Source organism: Bombina bombina, chromosome 5 (assembly GCF_027579735.1).
Source record: "Bombina bombina isolate aBomBom1 chromosome 5, aBomBom1.pri, whole genome shotgun sequence".
Lineage (NCBI taxonomy): Eukaryota > Metazoa > Chordata > Amphibia > Anura > Bombinatoridae > Bombina > Bombina bombina.
In genome coordinates this window covers 388,198,820-388,212,449 of record NC_069503.1, presented here as the reverse complement: position 1 = coordinate 388,212,449, position 13,630 = coordinate 388,198,820, and positions in this window count along the sequence as shown.

Below are 13,630 nucleotides of genomic sequence, written 5' to 3'. Positions count from 1 at the left end.
CCAGAAAGGCAAAGCCTGCTTCTAAGTCCACATGAAGGTGCGGCCCTCATTCCAGCTCAGCTGGTAGGGGGCAGGTTACATTTTTTCAAAGAAATTTGGATCAATTCTGTTCACAATCTTTGGATTCAGAACATTGTTTCAGAAGGGTACAGAATTGGTTTCAAGATGAGACCTCCTGCAAAGAGATTTTTTCTTTCCCGTGTCCCAGTAAATCCAGTGAAAGCTCAAGCATTTCTGAATTGTGTTTCAGATCTAGAGTTGACTGGAGTAATTATGCCAGTTCCAGTTCAGGAACAGGGGATGGGGTTTTATTCAAATCTCTTCATTGTACCAAAGAAGGAGAATTCCTTCAGACCAGTTCTGGATCTAAAAATATTGAATCGTTATGTAAGGATACCAACGTTCAAGATGGTAACTGTAAGGACTATCTTGCCTTTTGTTCAGCAAGGGAATTATATGTCCACAATAGATTTACAGGATGCATATCTGCATATTCCGATTCATCCGGATCATTATCGGTTCCTGAGATTCTCTTTTCTGGACAAGCATTACCAGTTTGTGGCTCTGCCGTTTGGCCTTGCTACAGCTCCAAGAATTTTTACAAAGGTTCTCGGTGCCCTTCTGTCTGTAATCAGAGAACAGGGTATTGTGGTATTTCCTTATTTGGACGATATCTTGGTACTTGCTCAGTCTTTACATTTAGCAGAATTTCATACGAATCGACTTGTGTTGTTTCTTCAAGATCATGGTTGGAGGATCAATTTACCAAAAAGTTCATTGATTCCTCAGACAAGGGTAACCTTTCTGGGTTTCCAAATAGATTCAGTGTCCAGGACTCTGTCTTTAACAGACAAGAGGCGTCTAAAACTGATGGCAGCTTGTCGAAACCTTCAGTCACAATCATTCCCTTCGGTAGCCTTATGCATGGAAATTCTAGGTCTTATGACTGCTGCATCGGACGCGATCCCCTTTGCTCGTTTTCACATGAAGTATCTCGAATTTTGGTTTGGGCGGAATCCAGCTCCTGTCTAATCTCTGCGGTTCATATCCCAGGTGTAGACAATTGGGAAGCGGATTATCTCAGTCGCCAAACGTTGCATCCGGGCGAATGGTCTCTTCACCCAGAGGTATTTCTTCAGATTGTTCAAATGTGGGAACTTCCAGAAATAGATTTGATGGCGTCCCATCTAAACAAGAAACTTCCCAGGTATCTGTCCAGATCCCGGGATCCTCAGGCGGAGGCAGTGGATGCATTATCACTTCCTTGGAAGTATCATCCTGCCTATATCTTTCCGCCTCTAGTTCTTCTTCCAAGAGTAATCTCCAAGATTCTGAAGGAATGCTCGTTTGTTCTGCTGGTAGCTCCGGCATGGCCTCACAGGTTTTGGTATGCGGATCTTGTCCGGATGGCCTCTTGCCAACCGTGGACTCTTCCGTTAAGACCAGACCTTCTGTCACAAGGTCCTTTTTTCCATCAGGATCTGAAATCCTTAAATTTAAAGGTATGGAGATTGAACGCTTGATTCTTCGTCAAAGAGGTTTCTCTGACGCTGTGATTAATACTATGTTACAGGCTCGTAAATCTGTATCTAGAGAGATATATTATAGAGTCTGGAAGACTTATATTTCTTGGTGTATTTCTCATCATTTTTCTTGGCATTCTTTTAGAATTTCCGAGAATTTTACAGTTTCTTCAGGATGGTTTAGATAAAGTTTTATCCGCAAGTTCCTTGAAAGGACAAATCTCTGCTCTTTCTGTTCTTTTTCACAGAAAGATTGCTATTCTTCCTGATATTCATTGTTTTGTACAAGGCCAGAAAGCTTCTGCCATTTCTTTGGCATCTTGGTTGAAATCTTTAATTCATCTTGCCTATGTTGAGTCGGGTAAAACTCCGCCTCAGAGAATTACAGCTCATTCTACTAGGTCAGTTTCTACTTCCTGGGCGTTTAGGAATGAAGCTTCGGTTGATCAGATTTGCAAAGCAGCAACTTGGTCCTCTTTGCATACTTTTACTAAATTCTACCATTTTGATGTATTTTCTTCTTCTGAAGCAGTTTTTGGTAGAAAAGTACTTCAGGCAGCGGTTTCAGTTTGAATCTTCTGCTTATGTTTTTCGTTAAACTTTATTTTGGGTGTGGATTATTTTCAGCAGGAATTGGCTGTCTTTATTTTTATCCCTCCCTCTCTAGTGACTCTTGTGTGGAAAGATCCACATCTTGGGTAATCATTATCCCATACGTCACTAGCTCATGGACTCTTGCTAATTACATGAAAGAAAACATAATTTATGTAAGAACTTACCTGATAAATTCATTTCTTTCATATTAGCAAGAGTCCATGAGGCCCGCCCTTTTTTTGTGGTGGTTATGATTTTGTATAAAGCACAATTATTCCAATTCCTTATTTTATATGCTTTCGCACTTTTTTATCACCCCACTTCTTGGCTATTCGTTAAACTGAATTGTGGGTGTGGTGAGGGGTGTATTTATAGGCATTTTGAGGTTTGGGAAACTTTGCCCCTCCTGGTAGGAATGTATATCCCATACGTCACTAGCTCATGGACTCTTGCTAATATGAAAGAAATGAATTTATCAGGTAAGTTCTTACATAAATTATGTTATATATTGTTTTAAATAATTTAAAAAAAATCTAATTGAAGAACATTGAAATTTCAAGGTTCCATTAAAAACACAATCGCCTAGATTACGAGTCTTGCGTTAGCCTTAAAAAGCAGCATTGAGAGGTCCCAACGCTGCTTTTTAACGCCAGCTGGTATTACGAGTCTGGCAGGTACAGGTGTACCGCTCACTTTTATTCCGCGATTCGAGCATACCGCAAATCCCCTTACGTCAATTGCATATCCAATCTTTTCAATGGGATTTTCCTAACGCCGGTATTATGAGTCTTGGAAAAAGCGAGCGGTACAGCCTCTCTTGTCAAGACTGTTACCGCATTTAAAAGTCAGTAGTTAAGAGTTTTATGGGCTAACGCCGTAACATAAAACTCTTAACTAAAGTTCTAAAAAGTACACTAACACCCATAAACTACCTCTTAACCCCTAAACCGAGGCCCCCCGCACATTGCAAACACTTAAATACATCGCCAACACTGTAATAAATATATTAACCCCTAAACTGCCGCACTCCCACCTCGCAAACACTAGTTAAATTTTATTAACCCCTAATCTGCCGTCCCTAACATCGCCGACACCTACCTACATTTATTAACCCCTAATCTGCCGTCCCCAACGTCGCCGCAACTATATGAAATGTATTAACCCCTAAACCTAAGTCTAACCCTAACCCTAACACCCCCTAACTTAAATATAATTAAAATAATCTAAATAAAATTACTACAATTAAATAAATTAATCCTATTTAAAACTAAATACTTACCTGTAAAATAAACCCTAAGATAGCTATAATATAACTAATAGTTACATTGTAGCTATCTCAGGGTTTATTTTTATTTTACAGGCGACTTTGTATTTATTTTAACTAGGTACAATAGTTATTAAATACTTATTAACTATTTAATAACTACCAAGATAAAATAAGTACAAATTTACCTGTAAAATAAATCCTAACCTAAGTTACAATTACACCTAACACTACACTATAATTAAATTAATTACCTAAACTAACTACAATTAAATACAATTAAATTAAATAAACTAAAGTACGGAAAAAACAACACTAAATTACAAAAAATAATAAAATAATTACAAAAATTTTAAACTAATTACACCTAATCTAATACCCCTAATAAAATAAAAAAAAGCCCCCCAAAATAAAAAAAAACCCTACCCTATACTAAATTACAAATATCCCTTAAAAGGGCCTTTTGCGGGCATTGCCCAAAAGTAATCAGCTCTTTTACCTGTAAAAAAAAAATACAATACCCCCCTCAACATTAAAACCCACCACCCACACATCCAACCCTACTCTAAAACCCACCCAATCCCCCCTTAATAAAGCCTAACATTAACCCCTTGAAAATCACCCTACCTTGAGACGTCTTCACCCAACCGGGCAGAAGAGGACCTCCAGACGGGCAGAAGTCTTCATCCAGATGGCATCTTCTATCTTCATCCATCTGGAGCGGGTCCATCTTCAAGCCAGCCGACGCAGAGCATTCTCTTCCAACGACATCCAACTGAAGAATGAAGGTTCCTTTAAATGGCGTCATACAAGATGGCGTCCCTTGAATTCCGATTGGCTGATAGGATTCTATCAGCCAATCGGAATTAAGGTAGGAAAAATCCTATAGGCTGATGCAATCAGCCAATAGGATTGAAGTTCAATCCTATTATCTGATCCAATCAGCCAATAGGATTGAGCTCGCATTCTATTGGCTGTTCCAATCAGCCAATAGAATGCGAGCTCAATCCTATTGGCTGATTTTTCCTACCTTAATTCCGATTGGCTGATAGAATCCTATCAGCCAATCGGAATTCAAGGGACACCATCTTGGATGACGTCATTTAAAGGAACCTTCATTCTTCAGTTGGATGTCGTTGGAAGAGGATACGCCGCATCAGCTGGCTTGAAGATGGACCTGCTCCGCTCTGGATGGATGAAGATAGAAGATGCCGCCTGGATGAAGACTTCTGCCCGTCTGGAGGTCCTCTTCTGCCCGGATCGGATGAAGACTTCTGCCCCTCTGGAGGACCACTTCTGCCCGGTTGGGTGAAGATGTCTCAAGGTAGGGTGATCTTCAAGGGGTTAGTGTTAGGTTTTATTAAGGGGGGATTAGGTGGGTTTTAGAGTAGGGTTGGGTGTGTGGGTGGTGGGTTTTAATGTTGGGGGGTATTGTATTTTTTTACAGGTAAAAGAGCTGATTACTTTGGGGCAATGCACTGCAAAAGGCCCTTTTAAGGGCTATTTGTAATTTAGTATAGGGTAGGGCTTTTTATTATTTTGGGGGGCTTTTTTATTTTATTAGGGGGATTAGAGTAGGTGTAATTAGTTTAAAATTCTTGTAATTATTTTATTATTTTTTGTAATTTAGTGTTTGTTTGTTTTTCATACTTTAGTTTATTTAATTTAATTGTAATTAATTGTAATTAGTTTAGGTAATTAATTCAATTATAGTGTAGTGTTAGGTGTAATTGTAACTTAGGTTAGGGTTTATTTTACAGGTAAATTTGTACTTATTTTAGCTAGGTAGTTATTAAATAGTTAATAACTATTTAATAACTATTGTACCTAGTTAAAATAAATACAAACTTGCCTGTAAAATAAAAATAAATTCTAAAATAGCTACAATGTAACTATTAGCTATATTGTAGCTATCTTAAGGTTTATTTTACAGGTAAGTATTTAGTTTTAAATAGGAATAATTTATTTAATTATGGTAATTTTATTTACAATTTTTAAAATTATATTTAAGTTGGGGGGGGTTAGGGTTAGGGTTAGGCTTAGGTTAAGGGGTTAATACATTTATTATAGTGGCGGAGACGTTGGGAGCGGCATATTAGCGGTTAATAAGTGTAGTTAGGTGGCAGCGACATTGGGGGCGGAAGATTAGGGGTTAATAAATATAATGTAGGGCTCAGCGATGTTGGGGGCAGCAGATTAGGGGTTCATTAGTATAATGTAGGTGGCGGAGGTGTCCGGAGCAGCAGATTAAGGGTTAATAATATAATGCAGGTGGCGACGATGTCAGACACGGCAGATTAGGGGTTAATAAGTGTAAGATTAGGGGTGTTTAGACTCGGGGGTCATGTTAGGGTGTTAGGTGTAAACGTGAAAAGTATTTCCCCATAGGAATCAATGGGGCTGCATTAGGAGCTGAACGCTGCTTTTTTGCAGGTGTTAGGTTTTTTTTCAGCCGATTCTGCCCCATTGATTCCTATGGGGAAAACGTGCACGCGCATGTTTAGCCAGCTCACCGCTACCGTAAGCAGCGCTGGTATTGAGGTGAGATGTGGAGCTAAATTTTGCCCTCCTCTCACTTTTTTGCGGCTAACACCGGGTTTAAAAAAACCGTAATGCCAGCGTTGTCTGTAGGTGAGCGGTGAGCATAAAGTTAGCACCGCACCCCTGTTACCGCAAAACTCGTAATCTAGGTGAATACAAATTAATACAAATTATATTTCCAGAAAGTCCAGATGTAGCAATATAAAAAATACAAAAACTTTATTCCATAAATTAAAAAAAAGATTGAATCCATCAAATATTAAAAAGTCCCATATAAAAAAAAAAATCTCCCAATTCTATATGGGGATGATATTTTAAAAGATGTAGTTGCAGGAGGCTGTAGATTTATATATTTTAAGAATAGTACTCTGGGTAATACTCTATCTCCCAGTATGTTGAAAAACAAGAATTAAAATGCTGTACAAAGTTATTGGTTAATTTAAAATGGTAGCTTTAAATGTGGCAACAGATGCTGCAGGGCATATATTTATTATTGCATCACCAAAACATTTATCTCTGACTCCACAGGAGAACAATTTGAAGTGAAAGGCATTAATTCTATCACACATTATGTAGTGCATCTAGCTGATTGTAATCTGTGCAAAGGTCAGTACGTACAGTCGGTTTGACGACCAGAGAGGTCAGAACTCGTATTCACTTAGCTGACATTACAAAAAATGACCCTTGTTCAGCCTTAGATGAACACTTTATTTATAAGAATAATCAAAATGTTGATTACTTTAGATGGAACGTAATAGAGGTTATCAAGACCCCAATTAGAGGAGGAGATAGATTGCAGCTGCTAAGCAGACAGGAGACATATTGGGTCATTAAACTTAAAACACAGATTCCTTCTGGCTATAACTCTGAATTAATTATTGGGAATAGAATAATTATAAAATGAAAAAGTTGTTTTTTCTCAAGAAAATTGTTACAACTGAGTATTAGAAATAAAATAACTATAAATATAATAAGTTGATTATTGGAAAAAAGTCTCCTGTTTGCTTTCTTCAAGCTATCTCTAAGTAGACGTATTCTGTTGCATTTAGCTACATCTGCATCTTTACTGTTGTGTATGTAAAGAGTTAATAGGATTGTTTCACATGTGCCATTGTTTACTGCACTATACCTGTTGGCTATATATTTGACCTGATAGTAACATGGGGTTAGGTCTATGAATACGGCATTGTGTTCAGCCGAAATGCGTTAGACCATTCCTGTCTATGTGATATTTTAATATTTGATGGATTCAATCCATTTTTAAATTTATGGAATAAAGTTTTTGTATTTTTTATATTGCTACATCTGGACTTTTTTCTTTTTGGATTTCAATATGGGAATGGAGGAACCCATTTTGTCCTGTTTCAAGCTATCATTATAAAATTTGCTGTGGTTTTCTTATACTGATTTCATCCCAGTCTGGAACACAATACAACAAAACATGAATTCCAGTTACTGATTCTGGCAACATTGGGATTTCCAGTGAGGAGGAGAGTGGATTGCGATGACGGGTTGGTCTTCTGACCTTTGGATCCTGGATAAAGCCACTTCAGGTTGAAGCTATCCCGCCTGTGATAATATGTAAGATGTGAGAGGTTTGTTTGATATTGGAGCCTTTTACAGTCAAACACTTTGTGCCATATACCATATCCCTTTGACCCTTTTAAAAAAAAAATCTTAATATGATATTATTATTAAAAAGTGTATATGTGTGTGTAATAATTTATTTCTTTCATGTAATTAGCAAGAGTCCATGAGCTAGTGACGTATGGGATATACATTCCTACCAGGAGGGGCAAAGTTTCCCAAACCTTAAAATGCCTATAAATACACCCCTCACCACACCCACAATTCAGTTTTACAAACTTTGCCTCCGATGGAGGTGGTGAAGTAAGTTTGTGCTAGATTCTACGTTGATATGCGCTCCGCAGCAAGTTGGAGCCCGGTTTTCCTCTCAGCGTGCAGTGAATGTCAGAGGGATGTGAGGAGAGTATTGCCTATTTGAATGCAGTGATCTCCTTCTACGGGGTCTATTTCATAGGTTCTCTGTTATCGGTCGTAGAGATTCATCTCTTACCTCCCTTTTCAGATCGACGATATACTCTTATATATACCATTACCTCTGCTGATTCTCGTTTCAGTACTGGTTTGGCTTTCTACAACATGTAGATGAGTGTCCTGGGGTAAGTAAATCTTATTTTCTGTGACACTCTAAGCTATGGTTGGGCACTTTGTTTATAAAGTTCTAAATATATGTATTCAAACATTTATTTGCCTTGACTCAGAATGTTCAACATTCCTTATTTTCAGACAGTCAGTTTCATATTTGGGATAATGCATTTGAATTAATCATTTTTTCTTACCTTCAAAAATTTGACTCTTTTTTCCCTGTGGGCTGTTAGGCTCGCGGGGGCTGAAAATGCTTCATTTTATTGCGTCATTCTTGGCGCGGACTTTTTTGGCGCAAAAATTCTTTTCCGTTTCCGGCGTCATACGTGTCGCCGGAAGTTGCGTCATTTTTTGACGTTATTTTGCGCCAAAAATGTCGGCGTTCCGGATGTGGCGTCATTTTTGGCCCCAAAAGCATTTTAGGCGCCAAATAATGTGGGCGTCTGATTTGGCGCTAAAAAATATGGGCGTCGCTTTTGTCTCCACATTATTTTAGTCTCATTTTTTCATTGCTTCTGGTTGCTAGAAGCTTGTTCTTTGGCATTTTTTCCCATTCCTGAAACTGTCATTTAAGGAATTTGATCAATTTTGCTTTATATGTTGTTTTTTTGTCTTACATATTGCAAGATGTCTCACGTTGCATCTGAGTCAGAAGATACTACAGGAAAATCGCTGTCTAGTGCTGGAGCTACCAAGCTAAGTGTATCTGCTATAATTTTTGGTATCTGTTTCTCCAGCTGTTGTTTATATTGCATGTCATGACAAACTTATTAATGCAGATAAAATTTCCTTTAGTACTGTTACATTACCTGTTGCTGTTCCGTCAACATCTAATTTTCAGAGTGTTCCTGATAAACATAAGAGATTTTATTTTTTTTAAAATCCATTAAGAAGGCTATGTCTGTTATTTCTCCTTCTAGTTTACATAAAAGTCTTTTAAAACTTCTCTTTTTTCAGATGAATTTTTAAATGAACATCATCATTCTGATACTGATAAATCTTTGTATTTGTTCAAGATGGAATTTATTCGTTCTTTATTTAAAGAAGTATTAATTGCATTAGAAATAGAGGATTCTGGTCCTCTTGATACTAAATCTAAACGTTTAAATAAGGTTTTTAAATCTCCTGTAGTTATTCCAGAAGTGTTTAATCTCCCTGATGCTATTTCTGAAGTAATTTCCAGGGAATGGAATAATTTGGGTAATTCTTTTACTCCTTCTAAACGTTTAAGCAATTATACCCTGTGCCATCTGACAGATTAGAGTTTTTTTGGGACAAAATCCCTAAGGTTATGGGGCTGTCTCTACTCCTGCTAAATGTACTACTATTCCTACGGCAGATAGTACTTTATTTAAGGGAAATTGAATCCTTTCTAAGAAAAGCTTACTTATGTTCAGGTAATCTTCTTAGACCTGCTATATTTTTAGCGGATGTTGCTGCAGCTTCAACTTTTTGGTTAGAAGCTTTAGCGCAACAAGTAACAGATCATAATTTTATAGCATTATTATTATTCTATAACATGCTAATAATTTTATTGGTGATACCATCTTTTGATATCATTAGAGTTGATGTCAGGTATATGTCTCTAGCTATTTTAGCTAGAAAAGCTTTATGGATTAAACTTGGAATGCTGATATGTCTTCTAAGTCAACTTTGCTTTCCCTTTCTTTCCAGGGTATTAAATTATTATTTCAATTGTTTCTGGAAGGAAGGGAACTTTTTTACCAAAGGATAAAAAATCTAAGGTAAATTTAGGTCTAATAATCTTTTTTGTTCCTTTCCTCACAACAAGGAACAAAAGCCTGATCCTTCATCCTCAGGAGCGGTATCAGTTTGGAAACTATTTCCAGTTTGGAATATATCCAAACCTTATAGAAATCTATAGCCAGCTCCTAAGTACCCATGAAGGTGCGGCCCTTATTCCAGCTCAGCTGGTATGGGGCAGATTACGTTTTCTTCAAAGAAATTTGGATCAATTCCGTTCTCAATCTCTGGTTTCAGAACATTGTTTCAGAAAGGTACAGAATTGGCTTCAGTTAAGGCCTCCTGCTAAGAGATTTTTTTCTTTCCCGTGTCCCAGTTAACACAGCAAAGGCTCAGCATTTCTGAAATGTGTTTAAGATCTAGAGTTGGTTGGAGTAATTATGCCAGTTCCAGTTCTGGAACAGGGGCTGGGGTTTTATTTTATCTCTTCATTGTACCAAGAAGGTCAATTCCTTCAGACCAGTTCCGGATCTATCAATATTGAATCGTTATGTAAGGATACCAACATTCAAGATGGTTACTGTAGGACTATCCTGTTTTTTGTTTAGCAAGGGCATTATATGTCTACAATAGATTTACAGGATGTGTATCTGCATATTCCGATTCATCCAGATCACTTTTAGTGTCTGAGATTCTCTTTTTAGACAAGCATTACCAGTTTTTTTGGCTCTACCGTTTGGCCTAGCCTCAGTTCCAAGAATTTTTTTCAAAGGTTCTCGGTGCCCTTCTTTCTGTAATCAGAGAACAGGGTTTTGGTATTTCCTTATTTGGACGATATCTTGGTATTTGCTCAGTCTTCTCATTTTCGAAGAATCTCATACGTATCGACTTGTGTTGTTTCTTCAAGTTCATGGTTGGAGGTTCAATTTACTAATGAGTTCATTGATTCCTCAGACAAGGGTAACCTTTTTAGGTTTCTAGATAGATTCAGTGTCTATGACTCTGTCCTTGTCAGACAAGAGAAGTTTAACATTGATATCAGTTTGTCAAAACCTTCAGTCACAATCATTCCCTTTGGTAGCCTTATGCATGGAAATTTTAGGTCTTAGGACTGCCGCATCAGATGCGATCTCCTTTGCTCGTTTTCACATGCGACCTCTTCAGCTCTGTATGCTGAACCAATGGTGCAGGGATTACTCAAAGATATCTCAATTAATATCTTTAAACCGATTATCCGACACTCTCTGACATGGTGGACAGATCACCATCGTTTAGTTCAGGGGGCTTCTTGTTCTTCCGACCTGGACTATAATCTCAACAGATGCAAGTCTTACAGGTTGGGGAGCTGTGTGGGGGTATCTGACGGCACAAGGGGTTTGGGAATCTCAGGAGGTGAGATTTCCGATCAGTATTTTGGAACTCCGTGCAATTTTCAGAGCTTTTCAGTCTTGGCCTCTTCTGAAGAGAGAGTTGTTCATTTGTTTTCAGATAGACAATGTCACAACTGTGGCATACATCAATCATCAAGGAGGGACTCACAGTCCTCTGGTTATGAAAGAAGTATCTCGAATTTTGGTTTGGGCGGAATCCAGCTCCTGTCTAATCTCTGCGGTTCATATCCCAGGTATGGACAATTGGAAAGCGGATTATCTCAGTCACCAAACGTTGCACCTGGGCAAATGGTCTCTTCACCCAGAGGTATTTCCTCAGATTGTTCAAATGTGGGAACTCCCAGAAATAGATCTGATGGCTTCTCATCTAAACAAGAAACTTCCCTGGTATCTGTCCGGATCCCGGGATCCTCGGGCGGAGGCAGTGGATGCATTATTTCTTCCTTACAAGTGTCATCCTGCCTATATCTTTCCGCCTCTAGTTCTTCTTCCAAGGGTATTCTCCAATATTCTAAAGGAATGCTTGTTTGTTCTGCTGGTAGCTCCAGCATGGCCTCACAGGTTTTGGTATGCGGATCTTGTCCGGATGGCCTCTTGCCAACCGTGGACTCTTCCGTTAAGACCAGTCTTTCTGTCTCAAAACCTTAATTTTAAGGTATGGAGTTTGAACGCTTGATTCTTGGTCAAAGAGGTTTCTCTGACTGTGATTGATACTATGTGACAGGCTCGTAAATCTGTATCTAGAGAGATATATTATAGAGTCTGGAAGACTTATATTTCTTAGTGTCTTTCTCATCTTTTTTTCTTGGCATTCTTTTTGAATACCGAGAATTTTACAGTTTCTTCAGGATGGTTTAGATAAAGGTTTGTCCGCAAGTTCCTTGAAAGACAAATCTCTGCTCTTTCTGTTCTTTTTCACAGAAGGTTTTCTAATCTTCCTGATATTTATTGTTTTGTACAACCTTTGGTTCGTATAAAACCTGTCATTAAGCCAATTTCTCCTCCTTGGAGTTTGAATTTGGTTCTGGGGGCTCTTCAAGCTCTTCCTTTTGAACCCATGCATTCTTTGGTCATTATATTACTTTCTTGGAAAGTTTTGTTTCTTTTGGCCATCTCTTCTGCCAGAAGAGTCTCTGAATTATCTACTCTTTTTTGTGAGTCTCCTTTTCTGATTTTGCATCAGGATAAGGCGGTGCTGCGAACTTCTTTTGAATTTTTTACCTAAGGTTGTGAATTCTAACAACATTAGTAGAGAAATTATGGTTCCTTCATTATGTCCTGATCCTATGAATTCTAAGGAGAAATCATTGCATTCTTTGGATGCTGTTAGAGCTTTGTAATATTATGTTGAAGCTACTAAGTCTTTCCGAAAGACTTCTAGTCTATTTGTCATCTTTTCCGGTTCTAGAAAAGGCCAGAAAGCTTCTGCCATTTCTTTGGCATCTTGGTTGAAATCTTTATTTCATCATGCCTATGTTGAGTCGGGTAACACTCCGCCTCAAAGGATTACAGCTCATTCTACTAGGTCAGTTTCTACTTCCTGGGCGTTTAGGAATGAAGCTTCGGTTGATCAGATTTGCAAAGCAGCAACTTGGTCCTCTTTGCATAATTTTACTAAATTCTACCATTTTGTTGTGTTTTCTTCTTTTGAAGCAGTTTTTGGTAGAAACGTACTTCAGGCAGTGTTTTCAGTTTGAATCTTCTGCTTATGTTTTTTCATTAAAATTTTATTCTGGGTGTGGATTATTTTCAGCAGGAATTGGCTGTCTTTATTTTATCCCTCCCTCTCTAGTGACTCTTGCGTGGAAAGATCCACATCTTGGGTAATCATTATCCCATACGTCACTAGCTCATGGACTCTTGCTAATTACATGAAAGAAAACATAATTTATGTAAGAACTTACCTGATAAATTCATTTCTTTCATATTAGCAAGAGTCCATGAGGCCCGCCCTTTTTTGTGGTGGTTTTGATTTTTTTGTATAAAGCACAATTATTCCAATTCCTTATTTTATATGCTTTCGCACTTTTTTCTTATCACCCCACTTCTTGGCTATTCGTTAAACTGAATTGTGGGTGTGGTGAGGGGTGTATTTATAGGCATTTTAAGGTTTGGGAAACTTTGCCCCTCCTGGTAGGAATGTATATCCCATACGTCACTAGCTCATGGACTCTTGCTAATATGAAAGAAATGAATTTATCAGGTAAGTTCTTACATAAATTATGTTTTTAATTTGTTTTGCCTGTGTTGTGTGAACTTTTTTTAACCCTAACACTTTACTTCAGGTCTGAGGTCATGATAAATATTCTAGCTCAGTTTTAAACTATAACTTTCAACTTCTAATATGAGCACAAGTTAGCGCCTTGCGATATTTATTTAAAGCATAGGTTGCCCTTGAGCAAAGTTGGATGCACTAACCCTTCTCTGGTTAATGTGGACTTGTA